Genomic DNA, 27,349 nt, shown 5'->3' on the forward strand with positions numbered 1-27,349 from the left:
CCAGCCGCTTGATCAGACAGGCCCGCAGTTGATCCATCCGGGCCTGTCTACGGCAGGCTGGAATGAACTGCTCCAGTTTCCCCTTGCAGCGAGGGTCTAAAAGGGTGGCCAACCAATAATCTTCCCTCTCCTTGATTCTCTTGATCCGGGGGTCCCTCCGGAGGCATCGCAGCATGTGGGCAGCCATAGGGAAGAGGACAGCCCGCTGTGACTCTTCATGGATGCCCAGGACCATGACCTCTTGGTCCTCCTGCTGCTGTTGCTGATGCTTCCGGTCGGAGCTGCCCCACCCCCGGACTAACGGTGCCCCCAACACCGTCTCTCCCTCCTGACCAGGCCCAGACTCCTGGACTTCCACATCATCATTGTCCTCCTCCTCCTCCTCCTCGTCCTGGTGAAGCATTGCCTCTTGCTCCACCAAGGCACTCTCCCCAGCCTCGAGCAGGCGATCTAGTGTCCTGTCCAGCAGGAACACTATGGGGAGCACGTCATTGAGGCCGACATGCTCCCCACTGACCATCTTGGTCGCCTGCTCAAATGGGGCCAACACGTGGCAGACCTGCTGTATCTGCCCCCACTCCGCATTAGTGATGTATGGGAGTGGGTTGGTTGGCCCTGGAGTGCCTTGGTCCAGCAGGTATTCCCTCACCGCCCTTCGCTGCTCCCACAACCTCTCCAGCATGTGGAGGGTGGAGTTCCACCGCGTCACGCTGTCGACAATCAGCCTGTGAGGTGGCAGGCTGTTGTCCCGCTGCAGTCTGGACAGGGACGCGGCAGCAGTTGGGGAGCGTCTAAAGTGGCTGGCAATCCTCTGTACCCTTAGCACAATGTCACTCAACCCTTCGTATGTTCTGAGGAACTTCTGCACAACTAGGTTGAGGACATGTGCCATGCAGGGTACGTGGGTAAGACTGCCAGCATGGAGGGCGGCGAGGAGGTTGCTGCCGTTGTCACAGACAACCATACCTGCCTGGAGCCTTCGGGGTGTCAGCCACTTCTGGACCTGAGCCTGTAGTGCGGCCAGAACATCAGGTCCAGTGTGTCTCCGTTCCCCTAAGCTCACAAGCTGGAGCACGGCCTGGCAGCGGACGTGCACCACACTTGCGTAGCTTCGGGGACGCTTGCTGGGGGGCTCAGCAGCAGTGGAGACAGTGGCTTGTGAGGGGAGAGCAGCAGTTCTCCCCTGGACACCCCGGGGCGGCACCACAAAGTCTGATGCCGCCGTTCCCTCCCCGGCGCCTCGGAGGGAAACCCAATGGGCAGTAAAACTGATATAGCGTCCCTGCCCATGCCTGCTGGTCCAAGCATCCATTGTCAGATGCACCCTGTCACTGACAGCATGATCCAGCGACAGGGATACATTCTGCACAATGTGCTGGTGTAGGGCAGGGACGCCAGTCCTGGCAAAGAAATGGCGGCTGGGGACACGCCATCTGGGTTGTGCCTGCTCCAACATCTGCCGGAATGGATTGCTGTCCACAAGATTGAAGGGCAGCAGATGTTGGGCGATAACCCTTGCCAGGAGCCCATTGAGTGAACGCACGCGTCGGTCCCCGGGGGCATAGGGCGCGGTGCGTTCAAAAAGGTCAGCAACCGTGGGCTGGCGCTGGACGGCAGTGGAGGGCATAGAGGAGGGTGCGGTGGAGGCAGAGGTCTGGATGCCAGTACCTCTAGGAGAGGGAGCGGGGGAGTGGGAACGCCTTGTTGGAAGTGGTTGGGGTGGCTGCAGAACAGTGGCAGGAGCTGCTGTCCCCTGCGCACTGCTGGTGGCGCCACTGCTGTGACCACCCCGCATCTGTTCCCACTCCCGCCAGTGGTTGACTCTCAGGTGCTGGGTGAGGGCAGTGGTGCCGAGCCGCAGACCTCCCTCTCCTCACCCTGGCATGGCACAGATTACAAATGCCAATTGTGGCATCATCTGGTGCCAGGGTGAAATAAGCCCAAACAGGCGACTTACGCACCACCCTCCTGTCAGATGGGGCGGTGCTGACTTGCGCCTGCTCGGGCTCGGTGCGGACAGGTGGAGGTGGCTGCTGCTGCCTCCTCCTACTGCCATTACCAGTGGAGCCCCTGACTCTGGGCTCACTGGCAACCTGTCGCACCATTTGCCTCTGGTGCCTACCTTCCTCCTCATCATTGCTGCTGATGCCTGACAAGGGAGGTGGCACCCATTCTCGATCACCCTCCTCTTCGTCCCCCGATATGTCAGACACCGGGCCAACCAGTGGTGGACTGAGGCGAACAGCAGACGTGGGGCCCCTGATCTGGCTCCTCTGTCCCCTCGCTGACACCTGGGTCTGATTAGGTGTGGGGTTTTGCTGGCTGAAACCGCCCGCACCTGTTGGAAGGGATGTCACTGGGGTACATACAGGTGGTACCCCCTCCATCTCCTCCTCCATCCCTTCCATAAGGTCCTGACCCTCAGGACTGAACTGCAAATCAGCCTCCTGCATTACCTCCCCCAAGATGTCCCTCTCACTGTCGCTGTCAAACAGGAGCAGAGACGATTCTTGGGGGCTGGGGGTTGGTCCTGCAGGAGACGAAGTGCAGCTGCTGCTCGGAGCCGGGGCAGAGGACTCTGTGGCACTGCCTTGTGCCACGAGAGACATAACTTCCTCGGCATCCTGTGAGGTAATTCTCCTGCTGCCAGTCCCAAAATATTCACGAATAAGGCGGACGCCCCTGACACCTGCGTCCGCACCTCGGTGGGTAGAGGAGCGGCCCCGTGCTGGCAGCTGTCCAGCACTGGGACCAACTACTCTCCTACCCCTGCTGCTTGTTCGTGAAGACCTCATTATTTTTATTTTTTGAATTTATAGAAAAATTAAATAATATAATTTGATTTTGGGAATAAGTTTATTGGGATGGGGACTGTCGTACAATAAAGAAAACAACGCGGACAATACACCGAATAACAAGTAAAAGAAAAACACTAAAACGAATAAAAAAATTTTTGTCTTTTTTTTTTTTAACTAACAAAGGACGTAGACACTGACACGACACAAACTAAACAGTAATAAAGGAAAACTAATAAACTACACTAAAGGACGTAGACACTGACACGACACAAACTAAACAGTAATAAAGGAAAACTAAAGCCTACACTATAACTAACCTACACCCTTCACTAGAAACTATCACCTAACTAATATATTCACTAACCTAAATTATTATATTTCTCCTAACTAGGCCCTACACTGCACTCTGCACTAGAAACTATCAGCTAACTATTCACTAACCTAAATTATTATATTTCTCCTAACTAGGCCCTACACTGCACTCTGCACTAGAAACTATCAGCTAACTATTCACTAACCTAAATTATTATATTTCTCCTAACTAGGCCCTACACTGCACTCTGCACTAGAAACTATCAGCTAACTATTCACTAACCTAAATTATTATATTTCTCCTAACTAGGCCCTACACTGCACCCTGCACTAGAAACTATCAGCTACACTAATCTATTCACTAACCTAAATAAATTATTATTTTTCTCCTAACTCTGTACCCTAATCTTTAACCTATCAGCTACACTAACCTACCCTATCTAACACTATCAGATTAAACAATTTGATTTGTAATTTGCTTTTAAAAAAGCAAAGCACTGCACAGTTCCAAGCTCCTCTCTCAATCACCACCACATGAAACTGCACAAAATGGATGCCGTGACAAAATCTTATATAGTAATGGGGTGGGCAACTTTCTGATTGGTTGCTAGGGATGTTGCTAACCTGTTGGACTCCTTCTCATTGGCCCACAATCTAAAATGAGGGAGGGATTAGTGTCCTCACGAAGAGCCGATATTCGCATGTGCGCTAATAAAATCGCATTACGAAATTTCGCGCCTCAATCACTTTCTCGGCAATGTGACTAAGATCTGAGCTTTTGGACCTTTGGGAAACAATCGAGATACAGTGGGGGGTGATGAAAGTAGTTGACAGAGTACAGATGAATGTAATCTGTACTGTGGAAACTAAAATAAAAAATACGAATATTCGTAAGTCGAAATTTTCGAAGTTCTAAATATTCGCGAATATGGTGCTATACTATATGAATGCACAGGCCTTTGCCTTTCTGTTCTGGGGACAAGTGCTGATATTCGCCTGTGCGCTAATATTATCGCCTTAGGAAGATTCGCAACTCAATTCACTAAAGTATGAATGCAAAGTCCTTTGCCTCTGTTCTGGGACAAGTGCAGATATTCGCCTATGCGCTAATATAATCGCCTTACGAATATTCGCACCTCAATCACTTTCTCGGCAATGTGACTAAGATCTGAGCTTTTGGACCTTTGGGAAACAATCGAGATACAGTGGGGGGTGATGAAAGTAGTTGACAGAGTACAGATGAATGTAATCTGTACTGTGGAAACTAAAATAAAAAATACGAATATTCGTAAGTCGAAATTTTCGAAGTTCTAAATATTCGCGAATATGGTGCTATACTATATGAATGCACAGGCCTTTGCCTTTCTGTTCTGGGGACAAGTGCTGATATTCACCTGTGCGCTAATATTATCGCCTTAGGAAGATTCGCAACTCAATTCACTAAAGTATGAATGCAAAATCCTTTGCCTCTGTTCTGGGACAAGTGCAGATATTCGCCTATGCGCTAATATAATCGCCTTACGAATATTCGCACCTCAATCACTTTCTCGGCAATGTGACTAAGATCTGAGCTTTTGGACCTTTGGGAAACAATCGAGATACAGTGGGGGGTGATGAAAGTAGTTGACAGAGTACAGATGAATGTAATCTGTACTGTGGAAACTAAAATAAAAAATACGAATATTCGTAAGTCGAAATTTTCGAAGTTCTAAATATTCGCGAATATGGTGCTATACTATATGAATGCACAGGCCTTTGCCTTTCTGTTCTGGGGACAAGTGCTGATATTCGCCTGTGCGCTAATATTATCGCCTTAGGAAGATTCGCAACTCAATTCACTAAAGTATGAATGCAAAGCCCTTTGCCTCTGTTCTGGGACAAGTGCAGATATTCGCCTATGCGCTAATATAATCGCCTTACGAAGATTCGCAACTTTATCACTTTCTCGGCAATGTGACTAAGTTCTGAGCTTTTGGACCTTTGGGAAACAATCAATTATATGTGTACTGTAATTTTGTTAAAAAAAAAAAAACGAATATTCGTTTTTACGAATATATAGCACTATATTCAAAATATTCGCGAAATCTCGAAATTGCGATATTCGCTAAAAAAATTCGCTTTTCGAATATTCGCGCTCAACACTACTTGCCAAGCCTTAAGCTGCTTATCTTCTGCGATCTGACGAGTGCAGGTACATTCAGCTTAGAATAACCGTTGACAAACACCCTACTGCAATCCATTGTGCTTTTTTTATGATAAATAAAAGTAAGAAAAAAAGTCAACGGAACAAGGGATTCCCAAACAGTCTCCCAAGCTGTTACTTGCCAAGCCTTAAGCTGCTTATTTTCTGCGATCTGACGAGTACAGGTACATTCAGCTTAGAATAACCGTTGACAGACACCCTACTGCAATCCATTGTGCTTTTTTTATGATAAATAAAAGTAATAAAAAAAGTCAACGGAACAAGGGATTCTAAACCAGACTCCCAAGCTGGTACTTGCCAAGCCTTTAGCTGTTTATCTTCTGCAATCTGACGAGTGCAGGTACATTCAGCTTAGAATAACCGTTGACAAGCACCCTACTGCAATCCATTGTGCTTTTTTTATGATAAATAAAAGTAATAAAAAAAGTCAACGGAACAAGGGATTCTTAACCAGTCTCCCAAGCTGGTACTTGCCAAACCTTAAGCTGCTTATCTTCTGCGATCTGACAAGTGCAGGTACATTCAGCTTAGAATGACCGTTGACAAGCACCCTACTGCAATCCATTGTGCTTTTTTATGATAAATAAAAGTGAGAAAAAAAGTCAACGGAACAAGGGATTCCCAACCAGTCTCCCAAGCTGGTACTTGCCAAGCCTTAAGCTGCTTATCTTCTGCGATCTGACGAGTGCAGGAACATTTAGCTTAGAATAACCGTTGACAAAAACACTACTGCAATCCATTGTGCTTTTTTATGATAAATAAAAGTAATAAAAAAAAACAACGGAACAAGGTATTCCCAACCAGTCTCCCAAGCTGGTACTTGCCAAGCCTTAAGCTGCTTATCTTCTGCAATCTGACGAGTGCAGGTACATTCAGCTTAGAATAACCGTTGACAAGCACCCTACTGCAATCCATTGTGCTTTTTTTATGATAAATAAAAGTAATAAAAAAAAGTCAACGGAACAAGGGATTCCCAACCAGTCTCCCAAGCTGGTACTTGCCAAGCCTTAAGCTGCTTATCTTCTGCGATCTGACGAGTGCAGGTACAATCAGCATAGAATAACCGTTGACAAACACCCTAGTGCAATCCATTGTGCTTTTTTTATGATAAATAAAAGTAAGAAAAAAAGTCAACGGAACAAGGGATTCCCAACCAGTCTCCCAAGCTGGTACTTGCCAAGCCTTAAGCTGCTTATCTTCTGCGATCTGACAAGTGCAGGAACATTCAGCTTAGAATAACCGTTGACAAGCACCCTTCTGCAATCCATTGTGCTTTTTTTATGATAAATAAAAGTGATAAATAAAGTCAACAGAACATGGGATTCCCAACCAGTCTCCCAAGCTGGTACTTGCCAAGCCTTAAGCTGCTTATCTTTTGCGATCTGACGAGTGCAGGTACATTCAGCTTAGAATTACCATTGACAATCACCCTACTGCAATCCATTGTGCTTTTTTTATGATAAATAAAAGTAAGAAAAAAAGTCAACGGAACAAGGGATTCCCAAACAGTCTCCCAAGCTGTTACTTGCCAAGCCTTAAGCTGCTTATCTTCTGCGATCTGACGAGTACAGGTACATTCAGCTTAGAATAACCGTTGACAGACACCCTACTGCAATCCATTGTGCTTTTTTTTTTTGATAAATAAAAGTAATAAAAAAAGTCAACGGAACAAGGGATTCTAAACCAGACTCCCAAGCTGGTACTTGCCAAGCCTTAAGCTGTTTATCTTCTGCAATCTGACGAGTGCAGGTACATTCAGCTTAGAATAACCGTTGACAAGCACCCTACTGCAATCCATTGTGCTTTTTTTATGATAAATAAAAGTAATAAAAAAAGTCAACGGAACAAGGGATTCCCAACCAGTCTCCCAAGCTGGTACTTGCCAAACCTTAAGCTGCTTATCTTCTGCAATCTGACAAGTGCAGGTACATTCAGCTTAGAATAACCGTTGACAAGCACCCTACTGCAATCCATTGTGCTTTTTTATGATAAATAAAAGTGAGAAAAAAAGTCAACGGAACAAGGGATTCCCAACCAGTCTCCCAAGCTGGTACTTGACAAGCCTTAAGCTGCTTATCTTTTGCGATCTGACGAGTGCAGGAACATTTAGCTTAGAATAACCGTTGACAAACACGCTACTGCAATCCATTGTGCTTTTTTATGATAAATAAAAGTAATAAAAAAAAACAACGGAACAAGGTATTCACAACCAGTCTCCCAAGCTGGTACTTGCCAAGCCTTAAGCTGCTTATCTTCTGCGATCTGACGAGTGCAGGTACATTCAGCTTAGAATAACCGTTGACAAGCACCCTAGTGCAATCAATTGTGCTTTTTTTATGATAAATAAAAGTAAGAAAAAAAGTCAACGGAACAAGGGATTCCCAACCAGTCTCCCAAGCTGGTACTTGCCAAGCCTTAAGCTGCTTATCTTCTGCGATCTGACAAGTGCAGGAACATTCAGCTTAGAATAACCGTTGACAAGCACCCTACTGCAATCCATTGTGCTTTTTTTATGATAAATAAAAGTGATAAATAAAGTCAACAGAACATGGGATTCCCAACCAGTCTCCCAAGCTGGTACTTGCCAAGCCTTAAGCTGCTTATCTTTTGCGATCTGACGAGTGCAGGTACATTCAGCTTAGAATTACCATTGACAAACACCCTACTGCAATCCATTGTGCTTTTTTTATGATAAATAAAAGTAATAAAAAAAGTCAACGGAACAAGGTATTCCCAACCAGTCTCCCAAGCTGGTACTTGCCAAGCCTTAAGCTGCTTATCTTCTACGATCTGACGAGTGCAGGTACATTCAGCTTAAAATAACCGTTCACAAAAACCAACTGCAATCCATTGTGCTTTTTTTATGATAAATTAAAGTGATAAATAAAGTCAACAGAACATGGGATTCCCAACCTGGTACTTGCCAAGCCTTAAGCTGCTTATCTTTTGCGATCTGACGAGTGCAGGTACATTCAGCTTAAAACAACCGTTGACAAGCACCCTACTGCAATCCATTGCGCTTTTTTTATGATAAATAAAAGTAATAAAAAAAGTCAACGGAACAAGGGATTCCCAACCAGTCTCCCAAGCTGGTACTTGCCAAGCCTTAAGCTGCTTATCTTCTGCGATCTGACAAGTGCAGGTACATTCAGCTTAGAATAACCATTGACAAACACCCTACTGCAATCCATTGTGCTTTTTTTATGATAAATAAAAGTAATAAAAAAAGTCAACGGAACAAGGGATTCCCAACCAGGTACTTGCCAAGCCTTAAGCTGCTTATCTTCTGCGATCTGACGAGTACAGGTACATTCAGCTTAGAATAACCGTTGACAAGCACCCTACTGCAATCCATTGTGCTTTTTTTTATGATAAATAAAAGTAAGAAAAAAAGTCAACGGAACAAGGGGTTCCCAAACAGTCTCCCAAGCTGGTACTTGCCAAGCCTTAAGCTGCTTATCTTCTGCGATCTGACGAGCGCAGGCACATTCAGCTTAGAATAACCGTTGACAAACACCCAACTGTAATCCATTGTGCTTTTTTTTTGATAAATTAAAGTAATAAAAAAAATACAACGGAGCAAGGGATTCCCAACCAGTCTCCCAAGCTGGTACTTGCCAAGCCTTAAGCTGCCTATCTTCTGCAATCTGACAAGTGCAGGTACATTCAGCTTAGAATAACCGTTGACAAGCACCCTACTGCAATCCATTGTGCTTTTTTTTATGATAAATAAAAGTAAGAAAAAAAGTCAACGGATCAAGGGATTCCCAACAGTCTGCCAAGCTGGTACTTGCCAAGCCTTAAGCTGCTTATCTTCTGCGATCTGAGGAGTGCAGGTACATTCAGCTTAGAATAACCGTTGACAAGCACCCTACTGCAATTCATTGTGCTTTTTTTTATTATAAATAAAAGGAAGAAAAAAAGTCAGCGGAACAAGGGATTCCCAACCAGTCTCCCAAGCTGGTACTTGCCAAGCCTTAAGCTGCTTATCTTCTGCGATCTGACGAGTACAGGTACATTCAGCTTAGAATAACTGTTGACAAACACCCTACTGCAATCCATTGTGCTTTTTTTATGATAAATAAAAGTAAGAAAAAAAGTCAACGGAACAAGGGATTCCCAACCAGTCTCCCAAGCTGGTACTTGCAAAGCCTTAAGCTGCTTATCTTCTGCGATCTGACGAGTGCAGGTACATTCAGCTTAGAATAACCGTTGACAAGCACCCTACTGCAATCCATTGTGCTTTTTTTATGATAAATAAAAGTAATAAAAAAAGTAAACGGAACAAGGGATTCCTAACCAGTCTCCCAAGCTGGTACTTGCCAAGCCTTAAGCTGCTTATCTTCTGCGATCTGAGAAGTGCAGGTACATTCAGCTTAGACTAACCGTTGACAAGCACCGTACTGCAATCCATTGTGCTTTTTTTATGATAAATAAAAGTAATAAAAAAAGTCAACGGAACAAGGGATTCCCAACCAGTCTCCCAAGCTGGTACTTGCCAAGCCTTAAGCTGCTTATCTTCTGCGATCTGACGAGTGCAAGTACATGCAGCTTAGAATAACCGTTGACAAACACCCTACTGCAATCCATTGTGCTTTTTTTATGATGAAAAAAAGTCAACGGAACAAGGGATTCCTAACCAGTCTCCCAGGTTGGTACTTGCCAAGCCTTAAGCTGCTTACCTTCTGCGATCTGACGAGTGCAGGTACATTCAGCTTAGAACAACCGTTGACAAACACCCTACTGCAATTCATTGTGCTTTTTTTTATGATAAATAAAAGTAATAAAAAAAGTCAACGGAACAAGGGATTCCCAACTAGTCTCCCAAGCTGGTACTTGCCAAGCCTTAAGCTGCTTATTTTCTGCGATCCGACGAGTGCAGGTACATTCAGTTTAGAATAACCGTTGACAAGCACCCTACTGCAATCCATTGTGCTTTTTTTATGATGAATAAAAGTAAGAAATAAAGTCAACAGAACAAGGGATTCCCAACCAGTCTCCCAAGCTGGTACTTGCCAAGCCTTAAGCTGCTTATCTTCTGCGATCTGACGAGTGCAGGTACATTCAGCTTAGAATAACCATTGACAAACACCCTACTGCAATCCATTGTGCTTTTTTATGATAAATAAAAGTAATACAAAAAGTCAATGGAACAAGGGATTCCCAACCAGGTACTTGCCAAGCCTTAAGCTGCTTATCTTCTGCGATCTGACGAGTGCAGGTACATTCTGCTTAGAATAAACGTTGACAAACACCCTACTGCAATCCATTGTGCTTTTTTTATGATAAATAAAAGTAAGAAAAAAAGTCAATGGAACAAGGGACTCCCAAGCTGTTACTTGCCAAGCCTTAAGCTGCTTATCTTCTGCGATCTGATGAGTGCAGGTACATTCAGCTTAGAATAACCGTTGACAAGCACCCTACTGCAATCCATTGTGCTTTTTTTATGATAAATAAAAGTAATAAAAAAAGTCAACGGAACAAGGGATTCCCAACCAGTCTCCCAAGCTGGTACTTGCCAAGCCTTAAGCTGCTTATCTTCTGCGATCTGACGAGCGCAGGTACATTCAGCTTAGAATAACCGTTGACAAACAGCCAACTGTAATCCATTGTGCTTTTTTTATGATAAATTAAAGTAATAAAAAAAAGACATCGGAGCAAGGGATTCCCAACCAGTCTCCCAAGCTGGTACTTGCCAAGCCTATAGCTGCCTATCTTCTGCAATCTGACGAGTGCAGGTACATTCAGCTTAGAATAACCGTTGACAAGCACCCTACTGCGATCCATTGTGCTTTTTTTATGATAAATAAAAGTAAGAAAAAAAGTCAACGGAACAAGGGATTCCCAACAGTCTGCCAAGCTGGTACTTGCCAAGCCTTAAGCTGCTTATCTTCTGCGATCTGACGAGTGCAGGTACATTCAGCTTAGAATAACCGTTGACAAGCACCCTACTGCAATCCATTGTACTTTTTTTTATTATAAATAAAAGGAAGAAAAAAAGTCAGCGGAACAAGGGATTCCCAATCAGTCTCCCAAGCTGGTACTTGCCAAGCCTTAAGCTGCTTATCTTCTGCGATCTGACGAGTGCAGGTACATTCAGCTTAGAATAACTGTTGACAAACACCCTACTGCAATCCATTGTGCTTTTTTATGATAAATAAAAGTAAGAAAAAAAGTCAACGGAACAAGGGATTCCCAACCAGTCTCCCAAGCTGGTACTTGCAAAGCCTTAAGCTGCTTATCTTCAGCGATCTGACGAGTGCAGGTACATTCAGCTTAGAATAACCGTTGACAAGCACCCTACTGCAATCCATTGTGCTTTTTTTATGATAAATAAAAGTAATAAAAAAAGTAAACGGAACAAGGGATTCCTAACCAGTCTCACAAGCTGGTACTTGCCAAGCCTTAAGCTGCTTATCTTCTGCGATCTGACGAGTGCAGGTACATTCAGCTTAGACTAACCGTTGACAAGCACCCTACTGCAATCCATTGTGCTTTTTTTTATGATAAATAAAAGTAATAAAAAAAGTCAACGGAACAAGGGATTCCCAACCAGTCTCCCAAGCTGGTACTTGCCAAGCCTTAAGCTGCTTATTTTCTGCGATCCGACGAGTGCAGGTACATTCAGTTTAGAATAACCGTTGACAAGCACCCTACTGCAATCCATTGTGCTTTTTTTATGATAAATAAAAGTAAGAAATAAAGTCAACGGAACAAGGGATTCCCAACCAGTCTCCCAAGCTGGTACTTGACAAGCCTTAAGCTGCTTATCTTCTGCGATCTGACGAGTGCAGGTACATTCAGCTTAGAATAACCGTTGACAAACACCCTACTGCAATCTATTGTGCTTTTTTATGATAAATAAAAGTAAGAAAAAAAGTCAACGGAACAAGGGATTCCCAACAGTCTGCCAAGCTGGTACTTGCCAAGCCTTAAGCTGCTTATCTTCTGCGATCTGACGAGTGCAGGTACATTCAGCTTAGAATAACCGTTGACAAGCACCCTACTGCAATCCATTGTGCTTTTTTTTATTATAAATAAAAGGAAGAAAAAAAGTCAACGGAACAAGGGATTCCCAACCAGTCTCCTAAGCTGGTACTTGCCAAGCCTTAAGCTGCTTATCTTCTGCGATCTGATGAGTGCAGGTACATTCAGCTTAGAATAACCGTTGACAAACACCCTACTGCAATCCATTGTGCTTTTTTTATGATAAATAAAAGTAAGAAAAAAAGTCAATGGAACAAGGGATTCCCAACAAGGTACTTGCCAAGCCTTAAGCTGCTTATCTTCTGCGATCTGACGAGTGCAGGTACATTCTGCTTAGAATAACCGTTGACAAACACCCTACTGCAATCCATTGTGCTTTTTTTATGATAAATAAAAGTAAGAAAAAAAGTCAACGGAACAAGAGACTCCCAAGCTGTTACTTGCCAAGCCTTAAGCTGCTTATCTTCTACGATCTGATGAGTGCAGGTACATTCAGATTAGAATAACCGTTGACAAGCACCCTACTGCAATCCATTGTGCTTTTTTTATGATAAATAAAAGTAATAAAAAAAAGTCAACGGAACAAGGGATTCCCAACCAGTCTCCCAAGCTGGTACTTGCCAAGCCTTAAGCTGCTTATCTTCTGCGATCTGACGAGTGCAGGTACATTCAGCTTAGAATAACCGTTGACAAGCACCCTAGTGCAATCCATTGTGCTTTTTTTATGATAAATAAAAGTAATAAAAAAAGTAAACGGAACAAGGGATTCCTAACCAGTCTCCCAGGCTGGTACTTGCCAAGCCTTAAGCTGCTTATCTTCTGCGATCTGACGAGTGCAGGTACATTCAGCTTAGACTAACCGTTGACAAGCACCCTACTGCAATCTATTGTGCTTTTTTTATGATAAATAAAAGTAATAAAAAAAGTAAACGGAACAAGGGATTCCTAACCAGTCTCCCAGGCTGGTACTTGCCAAGCCTTAAGCTGCTTACCTTCTGCGATCTGACGAGTGCAGGTACATTCAGCTTAGAACAACCGTTGACAAGCACCCTACTGCAATTCATTGTGCTTTTTTTTATGATAAATAAAAGTAATAAAAAAAGTCAACGGAACAAGGGATTCCCAACCAGTCTCCCAAGCTGGTACTTGCCAAGCCTTAAGCTGCTTATTTTCTGCGATCCGACGAGTGCAGGTACAATAAGTTTAGAATAACCGTTGACAAGCACCCTACTGCAATCCATTTTGCTTTTTTTATGATAAATAAAAGTAAGAAATAAAGTCAACGGAACAAGGGATTCCCAACCAGTCTCCCAAGCTGATACTTGCCAAGCCTTAAGCTGCTTATCTTCTGCGATCTGACGAGTGCAGGTACATTCAGCTTAGAATAACCGTTGACAAACACCCTACTGCAATCCATTGTGCTTTTTTTATGATAAATAAAAGTAAGAAAAAAAGTCAACGGAACAAGGGATTCCCAACAGTCTGCCAAGCTGGTACTTGCCAAGCCTTAAGCTGCTTATCTTCTGCGATCTGACGAGTGCAGGTACATTCAGCTTAGAATAACCGTTGACAAGCACCCTACTGCAATCCATTGTGCTTTTTTTTATTATAAATAAAAGGAAGAAAAAAAGTCAACGGAACAAGGGATTCCCAACCAGTCTCCTAAGCTGGTACTTGCCAAGCCTTAAGCTGCTTATCTTCTGCGATCTGATGAGTGCAGGTACATTCAGCTTAGAATAAACGTTGAAAAACACCCTACTGCAATCCATTGTGCTTTTTTTATGATAAATAAAAGTAAGAAAAAAAGTCAATGGAACAAGGGATTCCCAACCAGGTACTTGCCAAGCCTTAAGCTGCTTATCTTCTGCGATCTGACGAGTGCAGGTACATTCTGCTTAGAATAACCGTTGACAAACACCCTACTGCAATCCATTGTGCTTTTTTTATGATAAAAAAAAGTAAGAAAAAAAGTCAACGGAACAAGGGACTCCCAAGCTGTTACTTGCCAAGCCTTAAGCTGCTTATCTTCTGCGATCTGACGAGCGCAGGTACATTCAGCTTAGAATAACCGTTGACAAACACCCAACTGTAATCCATTGTGCTTTTTTTATGATAAATTAAAGTAATAAAAAAAAGACAACGGAGCAAGGGATTCCCAACCAGTCTCCCAAGCTGGTACTTGCCAAGCATTAAGCTGCCTATCTTCTGCAATCTGAGGAGTGCAGGTACATTCAGCTTAGAATAACCGTTGACAAGCACCCTACTGCGATCCATTGTGCTTTTTTTTATGATGAATAAAAGTAAGAAAAAAAGTCAACGGAACAAGGGATTCCCAACAGTCTGCCAAGCTGGTACTTGCCAAGCCTTAAGCTGCTTATCTTCTGCGATCTGACGAGTGCAGGTGCATTCAGCTTAGAATAACCGTTGACAAGCACCCTACTGCAATCCATTGTACTTTTTTTTATTATAAATAAAAGGAAGAAAAAAAGTCAGCAGAACAAGGGATTCCCAATCAGTCTCCCAAGCTGGTACTTGCCAAGCCTTAAGCTGCTTAACTTCTGCGATCTGACGAGTGCAGGTACATTCAGCTTAGAATAACTGTTGACAAACACCCTACTGCAATCCATTGTGCTTTTTTATGATAAATAAAAGTAAGAAAAAAAGTCAACGGAACAAGGGATTCCCAACCAGTCTCCCAAGCTGGTACTTGCAAAGCCTTAAGCTGCTTATCTTCTGCGATCTGACGAGTGCAGGTGCATTCAGCTTAGAATAACCGTTGACAAGCACCCTACTGCAATCCATTGTGCTTTTTTTATGATAAATAAAAGTAATAAAAAAAGTAAACGGAACAAGGGATTCCCAACCAGTCTCCCAGGCTGGTACTTGCCAAGCCTTAAGCTGCTTATCTTCTGCGATCTGACGAGTGCAGGTACATTCAGCTTAGACTAACCGTTGACAAGCACCCTACTGCAATCCATTGTGCTTTTTTTATGATAAATAAAAGTAATAAAAAAAGTCAACGGAACAAGGGATTCCCAACCAGTCTCCCAAGCTGGTACTTGCCAAGCCTTAAGCTGCTTATCTTCTGCGATCTGACGAGTGCAGGTAAATGCAGCTTAGAATAACCATTGACAAACACCCTACTGCAATATATTGTGCTTTTTTTATGATGAAAAAAAGTCAATGGAACAAGGGATTCCTAACCAGTCTCCCAGGCTGGTACTTGCCAAGCCTTAAGCTGCTTACCTTCTGCGATCTGACGAGTGCAGGTACATTCAGCTTAGAACAACCGTTGACAAGCACACTACTGCAATTCATTGTGCTTTTTTTTATGATAAATAAAAGTAATAAAAAAAGTCAACGGAACAAAGGATTCCCAACCAGTCTCCCAAGCTGGTACTTGCCAAGCCTTAAGCTGCTTATTTTCTGCGATCCGACGAGTGCAGGTACATTCAGTTTAGAATAACCGTTGACAAGCACCCTACTGCAATCCATTGTGCTTTTTTTATGATAAATAAAAGTAAGAAATAAAGTCAACGGAACAAGGGATTCCCAACCAGTCTCCCAAGCTGGTACTTGCCAAGCCTTAAGCTGCTTATCTTCTGCGATCTGACGAGTGCAGGTACATTCAGCTTAGAATAACTGTTGACAAACACCCTACTGCAATCCATTGTGCTTTTTTTATGATAAATAAAAGTAAGAAAAAAAGTCAACGGAACAAGGGAATCCCAACAGTCTGCCAAGCTGGTACTTGCCAAGCCTTAAGCTGCTTATCTTCTGCGATCTGACGAGTGCAGGTACATTCAGCTTAGAATAACCATTGACAAGCACCCTACTGCAATCCATTGTGCTTTTTTTTATTATAAATAAAAGGAAGAAAAAAAGTCAACGGAACAAGGGATTCCCAACCAGTCTCCTAAGCTGGTACTTGCCAAGCCTTAAGCTGCTTATCTTCTGCGATCTGATGAGTGCAGGTACGTTCAGCTTAGAATAACCGTTGACAAACACCCTACTGCAATCCATTGTGCTTTTTTTATGATAAATAAAAGTAAGAAAAAAAGTCAACGGAACAAGGGATTCCCAACCAGTCTCCCAAGCTGGTACTTGCCAAGCCTTAAGCTGCTTATCTTTTGCGATCTGACGAGTGCAGGTACATTCAGCTTACAATTACCATTGACAATCACCCTACTGCAATCCATTGTGCTTTTTTTATGATAAATAAAAGTAATAAAAAAAGTCAACGGAACAAGGTATTCCCAACCAGTCTCCCAAGCTGGTACTTGCCAAGCCTTAAGCTGCTTATCTTCTACGATCTGACGAGTGCAGGTACATTCAGCTTAGAATAACCATTCACAAAAACCAACTGCAATCCATTGTGCTTTTTTTGTGATAAATTAAAGTAATAAAAAAAAGTCAACGGAACAAGGGATTCCTAACTAGTCTCCCAGGCTGGTACTTGCCAAGCCTTAAGCTGCTTACCTTCTGCGACCTGACGAGCGCAGGTACATTCAGCTTAAAACAACCGTTGACAAGCACCCTACTGCAATCCATTGTGCTTTTTTTATGATAAATAAAAGTAATAAAAAAAGTCAACGGAATAAGGGATTCCCAACCAGGTACTTGCCAAGCCTTAAGCTGCTTATCTTCTGCGATCTGACGAGTACAGGTACATTCAGCTTAGAATAACCGTTGACAAGCACCCTACTGCAATCCATTGTGCTTTTTTTATGATAAATAAAAGTAAGAAAAAAAGTCAACGGAACAAGGGATTCCCAACCAGTCTCCCAAGCTGGTACTTGCCAAGCCTTAAGCTGCTTATCTTCTGCGATCTGACGAGTGCAGGTACATTCAGCTTAGAATAACCGTTGACAAAAACCAACTGCAATCCATTGTGCTTTTTTTTATGATAAATTAAAGTAATAAAAAAAGTCAACGGAACAAGGGATTCCCAACCAGTCTCCCAAGCTGGTACTTGCCAAGCCTTAAGCTGCTTATTTTCTGCGATCCGACGAGTGCAGGTACATTTAGTTTAGGATAACCGTTGACAAGCACCCTACTGCAATCCATTGTGCTTTTTTTATGATAAATAAAAGTAATAAAAAAAGTCAACGGAACAAGGGATTCCCAACCAGTCTCCCAAGCTGGTACTTGCCAAGCCTTAATCTGCTTATCTTCTTCGATCTGACGAGTGCAGGTACATTCAGCTTAGAATAACCATTGACAAGCACCCTTCTGCAATCCATTGTGCTTTTTTTCTGATAAATAAAAGTAAGAAAAAAAGTCACCGGAACAAGGGATTCCCAACCAGTCTCCCAAGCTGGTACTTGCCAAGCCTTAAGCTGCTTATCTTCTGCGATCTGACGAGTGCAGGTACATTCAGCTTAGAACAACCATTGACAAACACCCTACTGCAATCCATTGTGCTTTTTTTATGATAAATAAAAGTAATAAAAAAAGTCAACGGAACAAGGGATTCCCAACCAGGTACTTGCCAAGCCTTAAGCTGCTTATCTTCTGCGATCTGATGAGTGCAGGTACATGCAGCTTAGAATAACCGTTGACAAACACCCTAATGCAATCCATTGTGCTTTTTTTATAATGAAAAAAACTCAACGGAACAAGGGATTCCCAACCAGTCTCCCAAGCTGGTACTTGCCAAGCCTTAAGCTGCTTATCTTCTGCGATCTGACGATTGCAGGTACATTCAGCTTAGAATAACCGTTGACGAGCTCCCAACTGCAATCCATTGTGCTTTTTTTATGATAAATAAAAGTAATAAAAAAAGTCAATGGAACAAGGGATTCCCAACCAGGTACTTGCCAAGCCTTAAGCTGCTTATCTTCTGCGATCTGACGAGTGCAGGTACATTCAGCTTAGAATAACTGTTGACAAGCACCCTACTGCAATCCATTGTGCTTTTTTTATGATAAATAAAAGTAAGAAAAAAAGTCAACGGAACAAGGGACTCCCAAGCTGGTATTTGCCAAGCCTTAAGCTGCTTATCTTCTGCGATCTGACGAGTGCTGGTACATTCAGCTTAGAATAACCGTTGACAAGCACCCTACTGCAATCCATTGTGCTTTTTTTATGATAAATAAAAGTAATAAAAAAAGTCATTGGAACAAGGGATTCCCAACCAGTCTCCCAAGCTGGTACTTGCCAAGCCTTAAGCTGCTTATCTTCTGCGATCTGACGAGTGCAGGTACATGCAGCTTAGAATAACCGTTGACAAACACCCTACTGCAATCCATTGTGCTTTTTTTATGATGAAAAAAAGTCAACGGAACAAGGGATTCCTAACCAGTCTCCCAGGCTGGTACTTGCCAAGCCTTAAGCTGCTTACCTTCTGCGATCTGACAAGTGCAGGTACATTCAGCTTAGAACAACCGTTGACAAACACCCTACTGCAATTCATTGTGCTTTTTTTTATGATAAATAAAAGTAATAAAAAAAGTCAACGGAACAAGGGATTCCCAACCAGTCTCCCAAGCTGGTACTTGCCAAGCCTTAAGCTGCTTATTTTCTGCGATTCGACGAGTGCAGGTACATTCAGTTTAGAATAACCGTTGACAAGCACCCTACTGCAATCCATTGTGCTTTTTTTATGATAAATAAAAGTAAGAAATAAAGTCAACGGAACAAGGGATTCCCAACCAGTCTTCCAAGCTGGTACTTGCCAAGCCTTAAGCTGCTTATCTTCTGCGATCTGACGAGTGCAGGTACATTCAGCTTAGAATAACTGTTGAAAAACACCCTACTGCAATCCATTGTGCTTTTTTATGATAAATAAAAGTAAGAAAAAAAGTCAACGGAACAAGGGATTCCCAACCAGTCTCCCAAGCTGGTACTTGCAAAGCCTTAAGCTGCTTATCTTCTGCGATCTGACGAGTGCAGGTACATTCAGCTTAGAATAACCGTTGACAAGCACCCTACTGCAATCCATTGTGCTTTTTTTTATGATAAATAAAAGTAATAAAAAAAGTCAACGGAACAAGGGATTCCCAACCAGCCTCCCAAGCTGGTACTTGCCAAGCCTTAAGCTGCTTATCTTCTGCGATCTGACGAGTGCAGGTACATGCAGCTTAGAATAACCATTGACAAACACCCTACTGCAATATATTGTGCTTTTTTTATGATGAAAAAAAGTCAACGGAACAAGGGATTCCTAACCAGTCTCCCAAGCTGGTACTTGCCAAGCCTTAAGCTGCTTACCTTCTGCGATCTGACGAGTGCAGGTACATTCAGCTTAGAACAACTGTTGACAAGCACCCTACTGCAATTCATTGTGCTTTTTTTTATTATAAATAAAAGTAATAAAAAAAGTCAACGGAACAAGGGATTCCCAACCAGTCTCCCAAGCTGGTACTTGCCAAGCCTTAAGCTGCTTATTTTCTGCGATCCGACGAGTGCAGGTACATTCAGTTTAGAATAACCGTTGACAAGCACCCTTCTGCAATCCATTGTGCTTTTTTTATGATAAATAAAAGTAAGAAATAAAGTCAACGGAACAAGGGATTCCCAACCAGTCTCCCAAGCTGGTACTTGCCAAGCCTTAAGCTGCTTATCTTCTGCGATCTGACGAGTGCAGGTACATTCAGCTTAGAATAACCGTTGACAAACACCCTACTGCAATCCATTGTGCTTTTTTTATGATAAATAAAAGTAAGAAAAAAAGTCAACGGAACAAGGGATTCCCAACAGTCTGCCAAGCTGGTACTTGCCAAGCCTTAAGCTGCTTATCTTCTGCGATCTGACGAGTGCAGGTACATTCAGCTTAGAATAACCGTTGACAAGCACCCTACTGCAATCCATTGTGCTTTTTTTTATTATAAATAAAAGGAAGAAAAAAAGTCAACGGAACAAGGGATTCCCAACCAGTCTCCTAAGCTGGTACTTGCCAAGCCTTAAGCTGCTTATCTTCTGCGATCTGATGAGTGCAGGTACATTCAGCTTAGAATAACCGTTGACAAACACCCTACTGCAATCCATTGTGCTTTTTTTATGATAAATAAAAGTAAGAAAAAAAGTCAATGGAACAAGGGATTCCCAACCAGGTACTTGCCAAGCCTTAAACTGCTTATCTTCTGCGATCTGACGAGTGCAGGTACATTCTGCTTAGAATAAACGTTGACAAACACCCTACTGCAATCCATTGTGCTTTTTTTATGATAAATAAAAGTAAGAAAAAAAAGTCAACGGAACAAAGGATTCCCAACCAGTCTCCCAAGCTGGTACTTGCCAAGCCTTAAGCTGCCTATCTTCTGCAATCTGAGGAGTGCAGGTACATTCAGCTTAGAATAACCGTTGACAAGCACCCTACTGCAATCCATTGTGCTTTTTTTATGATAAATTAAAGTAATAAAAAAAAGACAACGGAGCAAGGGATTCCCAACCAGTCTCCCAAGCTGGTACTTGCCAAGCCTTAAGCTGCCTATCTTCTGCAATCTGAGGAGTGCAGGTACATTCAGCTTAGAATAACCGTTGACAAGCACCCTACTGCGATCCATTGTGCTTTTTTTATGATGAATAAAAGTAAGAAAAAAAGTTAACGGAACAAGGGATTCCCAATAGTCTGCCAAGCTGGTACTTGCCAAGCCTTAAGCTGCTTATCTTCTGCGATCTGACGAGTGCAGGTACATGCAGCTTAGAATAACCGTTGACAAGCACCCTACTGCAATCCATTGTACTTTTTTTTATTATAAATAAAAGGAAGAAAAAAAGTCAGCAGAAAAAGGGATTCCCAATCAGTCTCCCAAGCTGGTACTTGCCAAGCCTTAAGCTGCTTATCTTCTGCGATCTGACGAGTGCAGGTACATTCAGCTTAGAATAACTGTTGACAAACACCCTACTGCAATCCATTGTGCTTTTTTATGATAAATAAAAGTAAGAAAAAAAGTCAACGGAACAAGGGATTCCCAACCAGTCTCCCAAGCTGGTACTTGCAAAGCCTTAAGCTGCTTATCTTCTGCGATCTCACGAGTGCAGGTACATTCAGCTTAGAATAACCGTTGACAAGCACCCTACTGCAATCCATTGTGCTTTTTTTATGATAAATAAAAGTAATAAAAAAAGTAAACGGAACAAGGGATTCCTAACCAGTCTCCCAGGCTGGTACTTGCCAAGCCTTAAGCTGCTTATCTTCTGCGATCTGACGAGTGCAGGTACATTCAGCTTAGACTAACCATTGACAAGCACCCTACTGCAATCCACTGTGCTTTTTTTATGATAAATAAAAGTAATAAAATAAGTCAACAGAACAAGGGATTCCCAACCAGTCTCCCAAGCTGGTACTTGCCAAGCCTTAAGCTGCTTATCTTCTGCGATCTGACGAGTGCAGGTACATGCAGCTTAGAATAACCATTGACAAACACCCTACTGCAATATATTGTGCTTTTTTTATGATGAAAAAAAGTCAACGGAGCAAGGGATTCCTAACCAGTCTCCCAGGCTGGTACTTGCCAAGCCTTAAGCTGCTTACCTTCTGCGATCTGACGAGTGCAGGTACATTCAGCTTAGAACAACCGTTGACAAGCACCCTACTGCAATTCATTGTGCTTTTTTTTATGATAAATAAAAGTAATAAAAAAAGTCAACGGAACAAGGGATTCCCAACCAGTCTCCCAAGCTGGTACTTGCCAAGCCTTAAGCTGCTTATCTTCTGCGATCTGACGAGTGCAGGTACATTCAGCTTAGAATAACCGTTGACAAGCACCCTACTGCAATCCATTGTGCTTTTTTTTATTATAAATAAAAGGAAGAAAAAAAGTCAACGGAACAAGGGATTCCCAACCAGTCTCCTAAGCTGGTACTTGCCAAGCCTTAAGCTGCTTATCTTCTGCGATCTGATGAGTGCAGGTACATTCAGCTTAGAATAACCGTTGACAAACACCCTACTGCAATCCATTGTGCTTTTTTTATGATAAATAAAAGTAAGAAAAAAAGTCAACGGAACAACGGATTCCCAACCAGTCTCCCAAGCTGGTACTTGCCAAGCCTTAAGCTGCTTATCTTTTGCGATCTGACGAGTGCAGGTACATTCAGCTTAGAATTACCATTGACAATCACCCTACTGCAATCCATTGTGCTTTTTTTATGATAAATAAAAGTAATAAAAAAAGTCAACGGAACAAGGTATTCCCAACCAGTCTCCCAAGCTGGTACTTGCCAAGCCTTAAGCTGCTTTTCTTCTACGATCTGACGAGTGCAGGTACATTCAGCTTAGAATAACCGTTCACAAAAACCAACTGCAATCCATTGTGCTTTTTTTATGATAAATTAAAGTAATAAAAAAAAGTCAACGGAACAAGGGATTCCTAACTAGTCTCCCAGGCTGGTACTTGCCAAGCCTTAAGCTGCTTACCTTCTGCGACCTGACGAGCACAGGTACATTCAGCTTAAAACAACCGTTGACAAGCACCCTACTGCAATCCATTGTGCTTTTTTTATGATAAATTAAAGTAATAAAAAAAAGTCAACTGAACAAGGGATTCCCAACCAGTCTTCCAAGCTGGTACTTGCCAAGCCTTAAGCTGCTTATCTTCTGCGATCTGACGAATGCAGGTACATTCAGCTTAGAATAACCATTGACAAACACCCTACTGCAATCCATTGTGCTTTTTTTATGATAAATAAAAGTAATAAAAAAAGTCAAGGGAATAAGGGATTCCCAACCAGGTACTTGCCAAGCCTTAAGCTGCTTATCTTCTGCGATCTGACGAGTACAGGTACATTCTGCTTAGAATAACCGTTGACAAGCACCCTACTGCAATCCATTGTGCTTTTTTTATGATAAATAAAAGTAAGAAAAAAAGTCAACGGAACAAGGGATTCCCAACCAGTCTCCCAAGCTGGTACTTGCCAAGCCATAAGCTGCTTATCATCTGCGATCTGACGAGTGCAGGTACATTCAGCTTAGAATAACCGTTGACAAAAACCAACTGCAATCCATTGTGCTTTTTTTATGATAAATTAAAGTAATAAAAAAAAGTCAACGGAACAAGGGATTCCCAACCAGTCTCCCAAGCTGGTACTTGCCAAGCCTTAAGCTGATTATTTTCTGCGACCTGACGAGCGCAGGTACATTCAGCTTAGAACAACCGTTGACAAACACCCTACTGCAATTCATTGTGCTTTTTTTATGATAAATAAAAGTAATAAAAAAAAGTCAACGGAACAAGGGATTCCCAACCAGCCTCCCAAGCTGGTACTTGCCAAGCCTTAAGCTGCTTATCTTCTGCGATCTGACGAGTGCAGGTACATGCAGCTTAGAATAACCATTGACAAACACCCTACTGCAATATATTGTGCTTTTTTTATGATGAAAAAAAGTCAACGGAACAAGGGATTCCTAACCAGTCTCCCAGGCTGGTACTTGCCAAGCCTTAAGCTGCTTACCTTCTGCGATCTGACGAGTGCAGGTACATTCAGCTTAGAACACCTGTTGACAAGCACCCTACTGCAATTCATTGTGCTTTTTTTTTATGATAAATAAAAGTAATAAAAAAAGTCAACGGAACAAGGGATTCCCAACCAGTCTCCCAAGCTGGTACTTGCCAAGCCTTAAGCTGGTTATTTTCTGCGATCCGACGAGTGCAGGTACATTCAGTTTAGAATAACCGTTGACAAGCACCCTTCTGCAATCCATTGTGCTTTTTTTATGATAAATAAAAGTAAGAAATAAAGTCAACGGAACAAGGGATTCCCAACCAGTCTCCCAAGCTGGTACTTGCCAAGCCTTAAGCTGCTTATCTTCTGCGATCTGACGAGTGCAGGTACATTCAGCTTAGAATAACCGTTGACAAACACCCTACTGCAATCCATTGTGCTTTTTTTATGATAAATAAAAGTAAGAAAAAAAGTCAACGGAACAAGGGATTCCCAACAGTCTGCCAAGCTGGTACTTGCCAAGCCTTAAGCTGCTTATCTTCTGCGATCTGACGAGTGCAGGTACATTCAGCTTAGAATAACCGTTGACAAGCACCCTACTGCAATCCATTGTGCTTTTTTTTATTATAAATAAAAGGAAGAAAAAAAGTCAACGGAACAAGGGATTGCCAACCAGTCTCCTAAGCTGGTACTTGCCAAGCCTTAAGCTGCTTATCTTCTGCGATCTGATGAGTGCAGGTACATTCAGCTTAGAATAACCGTTGACAACCACCCTACTGCAATCCATTGTGCTTTTTTTATGATAAATAAAAGTAAGAAAAAAAGTCAATGGAACAAGGGATTCCCAACCAGGTACTTGCCAAGCCTTAAGCTGCTTATCTTCTGCGATCTGACGAGTGCAGGTACATTCTGCTTAGAATAACCGTTGACAAACATCCTAAAGCAATCCATTGTGCTTTTTTTATGATAAATAAAAGTAAGAAAAAAAAATCAACGGAACAAGGGACTCCCAAGCTGTTACTTGCCAAGCCTTAAGCTGCTTATCTTCTGCGATCTGATGAGTGCAGGTACATTCAGCTTAGAATAACCGTTGACAAGCACCCTACTGCAATCCATTGTGCTTTTTTTATGATAAATAAAAGTAATAAAAAAAGTCAACGGAACACGGGATTCCCAACCAGTCTCCCAAGCTGGTACTTGCCAAGCCTTAAGCTGCTTATCTTCTGCGATCTGACGAGCGCAGGTACATTCAGCTTAGAATAACCGTTGACAAACACCCAACTGTAATCCATTGTGCTTTTTTTATGATAAATTAAAGTAATAAAAAAAAGACAACGGAGCAAGGGATTCCCAACCAGTCTCCCAAGCTGGTACTTGCCAAGCCTTAAGCTGCCTATCTTCTGCAATCTGAGGAGTGCAGGTACATTCAGCTTAGAATAACCGTTGACAAGCACCCTACTGCGATCCATTGTGCTTTTTTTATGATGAATAAAAGTAAGAAAAAAAGTTAACGGAACAAGGGATTCATAATAGTCTGCCAAGCTGGTACTTGCCAAGCCTTAAGCTGCTTATCTTCTGCGATCTGACGAGTGCAGGTACATTCAGCTTAGAATAACCGTTGACAAGCACCCTACTGCAATCCATTGTGCTTTTTTTTATTATAAATAAAAGGAAGAAAAAAAGTCAACGGAACAAGGGATTCCCAACCAGTCTCCTAAGCTGGTACTTGCCAAGCCTTAAGCTGCTTATCTTCTGCGATCTGATGAGTGCAGGTACATTCAGCTTAGAATAACCGTTGACAAACACCCTACTGCAATCCATTGTGCTTTTTTTATGATAAATAAAAGTAAGAAAAAAAGTCAATGGAACAAGGGATTCCCAACCAGGTACTTGCCAAGCCTTAAGCTGCTTATCTTCTGCGATCTGACGAGTGCAGGTACATTCTGCTTAGAATAACCGTTGACAAACACCCTACTGCAATCCATTGTGCTTTTTTTATGATAAATAAAAGTAAGAAAAAAAAGTCAACGGAACAAGGGACTCCCAAGCTGCTACTTGCCAAGCCTTAAGCTGCCTTTTTATGATAAATTAAAGTAATAAAAAAAAGACAATGGAGCAAGGGATTCCCAACCAGTCTCCCAAGCTGGTACTTGCCAAGCCTTAAGCTGCCTATCTTCTGCAATCTGAGGAGTGCAGGTACATTCAGCTTAGAATAACCGTTGACAAGCACCCTACTGCGATCCATTGTGCTTTTTTTATGATGAATAAAAGTAAGAAAAAAAGTTAACGGAACAAGGGATTCCCAATAGTCTGCCAAGCTGGTACTTGCCAAGCCTTAAGCTGCTTATCTTCTGCGATCTGACGAGTGCAGGTACATGCAGCTTAGAATAACCGTTGACAAGCACCCTACTGCAATCCATTGTACTTTTTTTTATTATAAATAAAAGTAAGAAAAAAAGTCAGCAGAACAAGGGATTCCCAATCAGTCTCCCAAGCTGGTACTTGCCAAGCCTTAAGCTGCTTTGTTGACAAACACCCTACTGCAATCCATTGTGCTTTTTTATGATAAATAAAAGTAAGAAAAAAAGTCAACGGAACAAGGGATTCCCAACCAGTCTCCCAAGCTGGTACTTGCAAAGCCTTAAGCTGCTTATCTTCTGCGATCTCACGAGTGCAGGTACATTCAGCTTAGAATAACCGTTGACAACACCCTACTGCAATCCATTGTGCTTTTTTTATGATAAATAAAGGTAATAAAAAAAGTAAATGGAACAAGGGATTCCTAACCAGTCTCCCAGGCTGGTACTTGCCAAGCCTTAAGCTGCTTATCTTCTGCGATCTGACGAGCGCAGGTACATTCAGCTTAGAATAACCGTTGACAAACACCCAACTGTAATCCATTGTGCTTTTTTTATGATAAATTAAAGTAATAAAAAAAAGACAACGGAGCAAGGGATTCCCAACCAGTCTCCCAAGCTGGTACTTGCCAAGCCTTAAGCTGCCTATCTTCTGCAATCTGAGGAGTGCAGGTACATTCAGCTTAGAATAACCGTTGACAAGCACCCTACTGCGATCCATTGTGCTTTTTTTATGATGAATAAAAGTAAGAAAAAAAGTTAACGGAACAAGGGATTCCCAATAGTCTGCCAAGCTGGTACTTGCCAAGCCTTAAGCTGCTTATCTTCTGCGATCTGACGAGTGCAGGTACATTCAGCTTAGAATAACTGTTGACAAACACCCTACTGCAATCCATTGTGCTTTTTTATGATAAATAAAAGTAAGAAAAAAAGTCAACGGAACAAGGGATTCCCAACCAGTCTCCCAAGCTGGTACTTGCAAAGCCTAAAGCTGCTTATCTTCTGCGATCTCACGAGTGCAGGTACATTCAGCTTAGAATAACCGTTGACAAGCACCCTACTGCAATCCATTGTGCTTTTTTTATGATAAATAAAAGTAAGAAAAAAAGTCAACGGAACAAGGGATTCCTAACCAGTCTCCCAGGCTGGTACTTGCCAAGCCTTAAGCTGCTTATCTTCTGCGATCTGACGAGTGCAGGTACATGCAGCTTAGAATAACCATTGACAAACACCCTACTGCAATATATTGTGCTTTTTTTATGATGAAAAAAAGTCAACGGAACAAGGGATTCCTAACCAGTCTCCCA

At 42.4% G+C, this 27,349-nt stretch overlaps 61 pseudogenes; all 61 read right to left on the reverse strand.

Annotated features, from left to right (window-relative positions):
• Positions 1 to 5,386: 5,386 nt before the first annotated feature.
• Positions 5,387 to 5,505, reverse strand: LOC120983668 (annotated as a pseudogene).
• A 408-nt stretch (positions 5,506 to 5,913) lies between these two features.
• On the reverse strand, positions 5,914 to 6,032 carry LOC120983676 (annotated as a pseudogene).
• A 56-nt stretch (positions 6,033 to 6,088) lies between these two features.
• Positions 6,089 to 6,207, reverse strand: LOC120983690 (annotated as a pseudogene).
• A 58-nt stretch (positions 6,208 to 6,265) lies between these two features.
• Positions 6,266 to 6,384, reverse strand: LOC120983664 (annotated as a pseudogene).
• Positions 6,385 to 6,441: 57 nt separating this feature from the next.
• On the reverse strand, positions 6,442 to 6,560 carry LOC120983683 (annotated as a pseudogene).
• A 57-nt stretch (positions 6,561 to 6,617) lies between these two features.
• Positions 6,618 to 6,736, reverse strand: LOC120983680 (annotated as a pseudogene).
• Positions 6,737 to 6,793: 57 nt separating this feature from the next.
• Positions 6,794 to 6,912, reverse strand: LOC120983671 (annotated as a pseudogene).
• A 585-nt stretch (positions 6,913 to 7,497) lies between these two features.
• On the reverse strand, positions 7,498 to 7,616 carry LOC120983686 (annotated as a pseudogene).
• Positions 7,617 to 7,673: 57 nt separating this feature from the next.
• LOC120983684 lies at positions 7,674 to 7,792 on the reverse strand (annotated as a pseudogene).
• Positions 7,793 to 7,849: 57 nt separating this feature from the next.
• LOC120983681 lies at positions 7,850 to 7,968 on the reverse strand (annotated as a pseudogene).
• A 396-nt stretch (positions 7,969 to 8,364) lies between these two features.
• On the reverse strand, positions 8,365 to 8,483 carry LOC120983675 (annotated as a pseudogene).
• A 222-nt stretch (positions 8,484 to 8,705) lies between these two features.
• LOC120983652 lies at positions 8,706 to 8,824 on the reverse strand (annotated as a pseudogene).
• A 587-nt stretch (positions 8,825 to 9,411) lies between these two features.
• On the reverse strand, positions 9,412 to 9,530 carry LOC120983672 (annotated as a pseudogene).
• Positions 9,531 to 9,763: 233 nt separating this feature from the next.
• Positions 9,764 to 9,882, reverse strand: LOC120983658 (annotated as a pseudogene).
• A 45-nt stretch (positions 9,883 to 9,927) lies between these two features.
• On the reverse strand, positions 9,928 to 10,046 carry LOC120983691 (annotated as a pseudogene).
• A 58-nt stretch (positions 10,047 to 10,104) lies between these two features.
• LOC120983667 lies at positions 10,105 to 10,223 on the reverse strand (annotated as a pseudogene).
• Positions 10,224 to 10,280: 57 nt separating this feature from the next.
• Positions 10,281 to 10,399, reverse strand: LOC120983651 (annotated as a pseudogene).
• Positions 10,400 to 10,783: 384 nt separating this feature from the next.
• Positions 10,784 to 10,902, reverse strand: LOC120983649 (annotated as a pseudogene).
• A 234-nt stretch (positions 10,903 to 11,136) lies between these two features.
• LOC120983692 lies at positions 11,137 to 11,254 on the reverse strand (annotated as a pseudogene).
• Positions 11,255 to 11,312: 58 nt separating this feature from the next.
• LOC120983637 lies at positions 11,313 to 11,431 on the reverse strand (annotated as a pseudogene).
• A 409-nt stretch (positions 11,432 to 11,840) lies between these two features.
• On the reverse strand, positions 11,841 to 11,959 carry LOC120983669 (annotated as a pseudogene).
• Positions 11,960 to 12,016: 57 nt separating this feature from the next.
• LOC120983655 lies at positions 12,017 to 12,135 on the reverse strand (annotated as a pseudogene).
• A 56-nt stretch (positions 12,136 to 12,191) lies between these two features.
• LOC120983693 lies at positions 12,192 to 12,309 on the reverse strand (annotated as a pseudogene).
• Positions 12,310 to 12,367: 58 nt separating this feature from the next.
• Positions 12,368 to 12,486, reverse strand: LOC120983629 (annotated as a pseudogene).
• Positions 12,487 to 12,872: 386 nt separating this feature from the next.
• On the reverse strand, positions 12,873 to 12,991 carry LOC120983636 (annotated as a pseudogene).
• A 586-nt stretch (positions 12,992 to 13,577) lies between these two features.
• LOC120983656 lies at positions 13,578 to 13,696 on the reverse strand (annotated as a pseudogene).
• Positions 13,697 to 13,753: 57 nt separating this feature from the next.
• LOC120983694 lies at positions 13,754 to 13,871 on the reverse strand (annotated as a pseudogene).
• Positions 13,872 to 13,929: 58 nt separating this feature from the next.
• On the reverse strand, positions 13,930 to 14,048 carry LOC120983665 (annotated as a pseudogene).
• Positions 14,049 to 14,611: 563 nt separating this feature from the next.
• On the reverse strand, positions 14,612 to 14,729 carry LOC120983674 (annotated as a pseudogene).
• A 58-nt stretch (positions 14,730 to 14,787) lies between these two features.
• On the reverse strand, positions 14,788 to 14,906 carry LOC120983650 (annotated as a pseudogene).
• Positions 14,907 to 14,962: 56 nt separating this feature from the next.
• LOC120983657 lies at positions 14,963 to 15,081 on the reverse strand (annotated as a pseudogene).
• Positions 15,082 to 15,138: 57 nt separating this feature from the next.
• Positions 15,139 to 15,257, reverse strand: LOC120983685 (annotated as a pseudogene).
• Positions 15,258 to 15,314: 57 nt separating this feature from the next.
• On the reverse strand, positions 15,315 to 15,433 carry LOC120983648 (annotated as a pseudogene).
• Positions 15,434 to 15,655: 222 nt separating this feature from the next.
• LOC120983633 lies at positions 15,656 to 15,774 on the reverse strand (annotated as a pseudogene).
• Positions 15,775 to 15,831: 57 nt separating this feature from the next.
• On the reverse strand, positions 15,832 to 15,950 carry LOC120983661 (annotated as a pseudogene).
• A 233-nt stretch (positions 15,951 to 16,183) lies between these two features.
• Positions 16,184 to 16,302, reverse strand: LOC120983688 (annotated as a pseudogene).
• A 233-nt stretch (positions 16,303 to 16,535) lies between these two features.
• On the reverse strand, positions 16,536 to 16,654 carry LOC120983642 (annotated as a pseudogene).
• Positions 16,655 to 17,051: 397 nt separating this feature from the next.
• LOC120983643 lies at positions 17,052 to 17,170 on the reverse strand (annotated as a pseudogene).
• Positions 17,171 to 19,103: 1,933 nt separating this feature from the next.
• Positions 19,104 to 19,222, reverse strand: LOC120983673 (annotated as a pseudogene).
• A 58-nt stretch (positions 19,223 to 19,280) lies between these two features.
• Positions 19,281 to 19,399, reverse strand: LOC120983678 (annotated as a pseudogene).
• Positions 19,400 to 19,621: 222 nt separating this feature from the next.
• Positions 19,622 to 19,740, reverse strand: LOC120983670 (annotated as a pseudogene).
• A 57-nt stretch (positions 19,741 to 19,797) lies between these two features.
• Positions 19,798 to 19,916, reverse strand: LOC120983644 (annotated as a pseudogene).
• Positions 19,917 to 19,973: 57 nt separating this feature from the next.
• Positions 19,974 to 20,091, reverse strand: LOC120983631 (annotated as a pseudogene).
• A 58-nt stretch (positions 20,092 to 20,149) lies between these two features.
• LOC120983653 lies at positions 20,150 to 20,268 on the reverse strand (annotated as a pseudogene).
• Positions 20,269 to 21,194: 926 nt separating this feature from the next.
• On the reverse strand, positions 21,195 to 21,313 carry LOC120983640 (annotated as a pseudogene).
• Positions 21,314 to 21,546: 233 nt separating this feature from the next.
• LOC120983659 lies at positions 21,547 to 21,665 on the reverse strand (annotated as a pseudogene).
• A 45-nt stretch (positions 21,666 to 21,710) lies between these two features.
• On the reverse strand, positions 21,711 to 21,829 carry LOC120983638 (annotated as a pseudogene).
• A 58-nt stretch (positions 21,830 to 21,887) lies between these two features.
• LOC120983645 lies at positions 21,888 to 22,006 on the reverse strand (annotated as a pseudogene).
• Positions 22,007 to 22,064: 58 nt separating this feature from the next.
• Positions 22,065 to 22,183, reverse strand: LOC120983666 (annotated as a pseudogene).
• A 926-nt stretch (positions 22,184 to 23,109) lies between these two features.
• LOC120983687 lies at positions 23,110 to 23,228 on the reverse strand (annotated as a pseudogene).
• A 57-nt stretch (positions 23,229 to 23,285) lies between these two features.
• On the reverse strand, positions 23,286 to 23,404 carry LOC120983634 (annotated as a pseudogene).
• Positions 23,405 to 23,462: 58 nt separating this feature from the next.
• Positions 23,463 to 23,581, reverse strand: LOC120983679 (annotated as a pseudogene).
• Positions 23,582 to 23,804: 223 nt separating this feature from the next.
• On the reverse strand, positions 23,805 to 23,923 carry LOC120983639 (annotated as a pseudogene).
• A 57-nt stretch (positions 23,924 to 23,980) lies between these two features.
• On the reverse strand, positions 23,981 to 24,099 carry LOC120983647 (annotated as a pseudogene).
• Positions 24,100 to 24,156: 57 nt separating this feature from the next.
• On the reverse strand, positions 24,157 to 24,274 carry LOC120983632 (annotated as a pseudogene).
• Positions 24,275 to 24,332: 58 nt separating this feature from the next.
• Positions 24,333 to 24,451, reverse strand: LOC120983660 (annotated as a pseudogene).
• A 386-nt stretch (positions 24,452 to 24,837) lies between these two features.
• On the reverse strand, positions 24,838 to 24,956 carry LOC120983654 (annotated as a pseudogene).
• Positions 24,957 to 25,366: 410 nt separating this feature from the next.
• LOC120983677 lies at positions 25,367 to 25,485 on the reverse strand (annotated as a pseudogene).
• Positions 25,486 to 26,271: 786 nt separating this feature from the next.
• Positions 26,272 to 26,390, reverse strand: LOC120983641 (annotated as a pseudogene).
• Positions 26,391 to 26,973: 583 nt separating this feature from the next.
• LOC120983635 lies at positions 26,974 to 27,092 on the reverse strand (annotated as a pseudogene).
• Positions 27,093 to 27,149: 57 nt separating this feature from the next.
• Positions 27,150 to 27,268, reverse strand: LOC120983682 (annotated as a pseudogene).
• Between the last annotated feature and the right edge of the window lie 81 nt (positions 27,269 to 27,349).

The sequence above is a fragment of the Bufo bufo genome, unplaced genomic scaffold (genome assembly GCF_905171765.1).
Source record: "Bufo bufo unplaced genomic scaffold, aBufBuf1.1, whole genome shotgun sequence".
Classification (NCBI taxonomy): domain Eukaryota; kingdom Metazoa; phylum Chordata; class Amphibia; order Anura; family Bufonidae; genus Bufo; species Bufo bufo.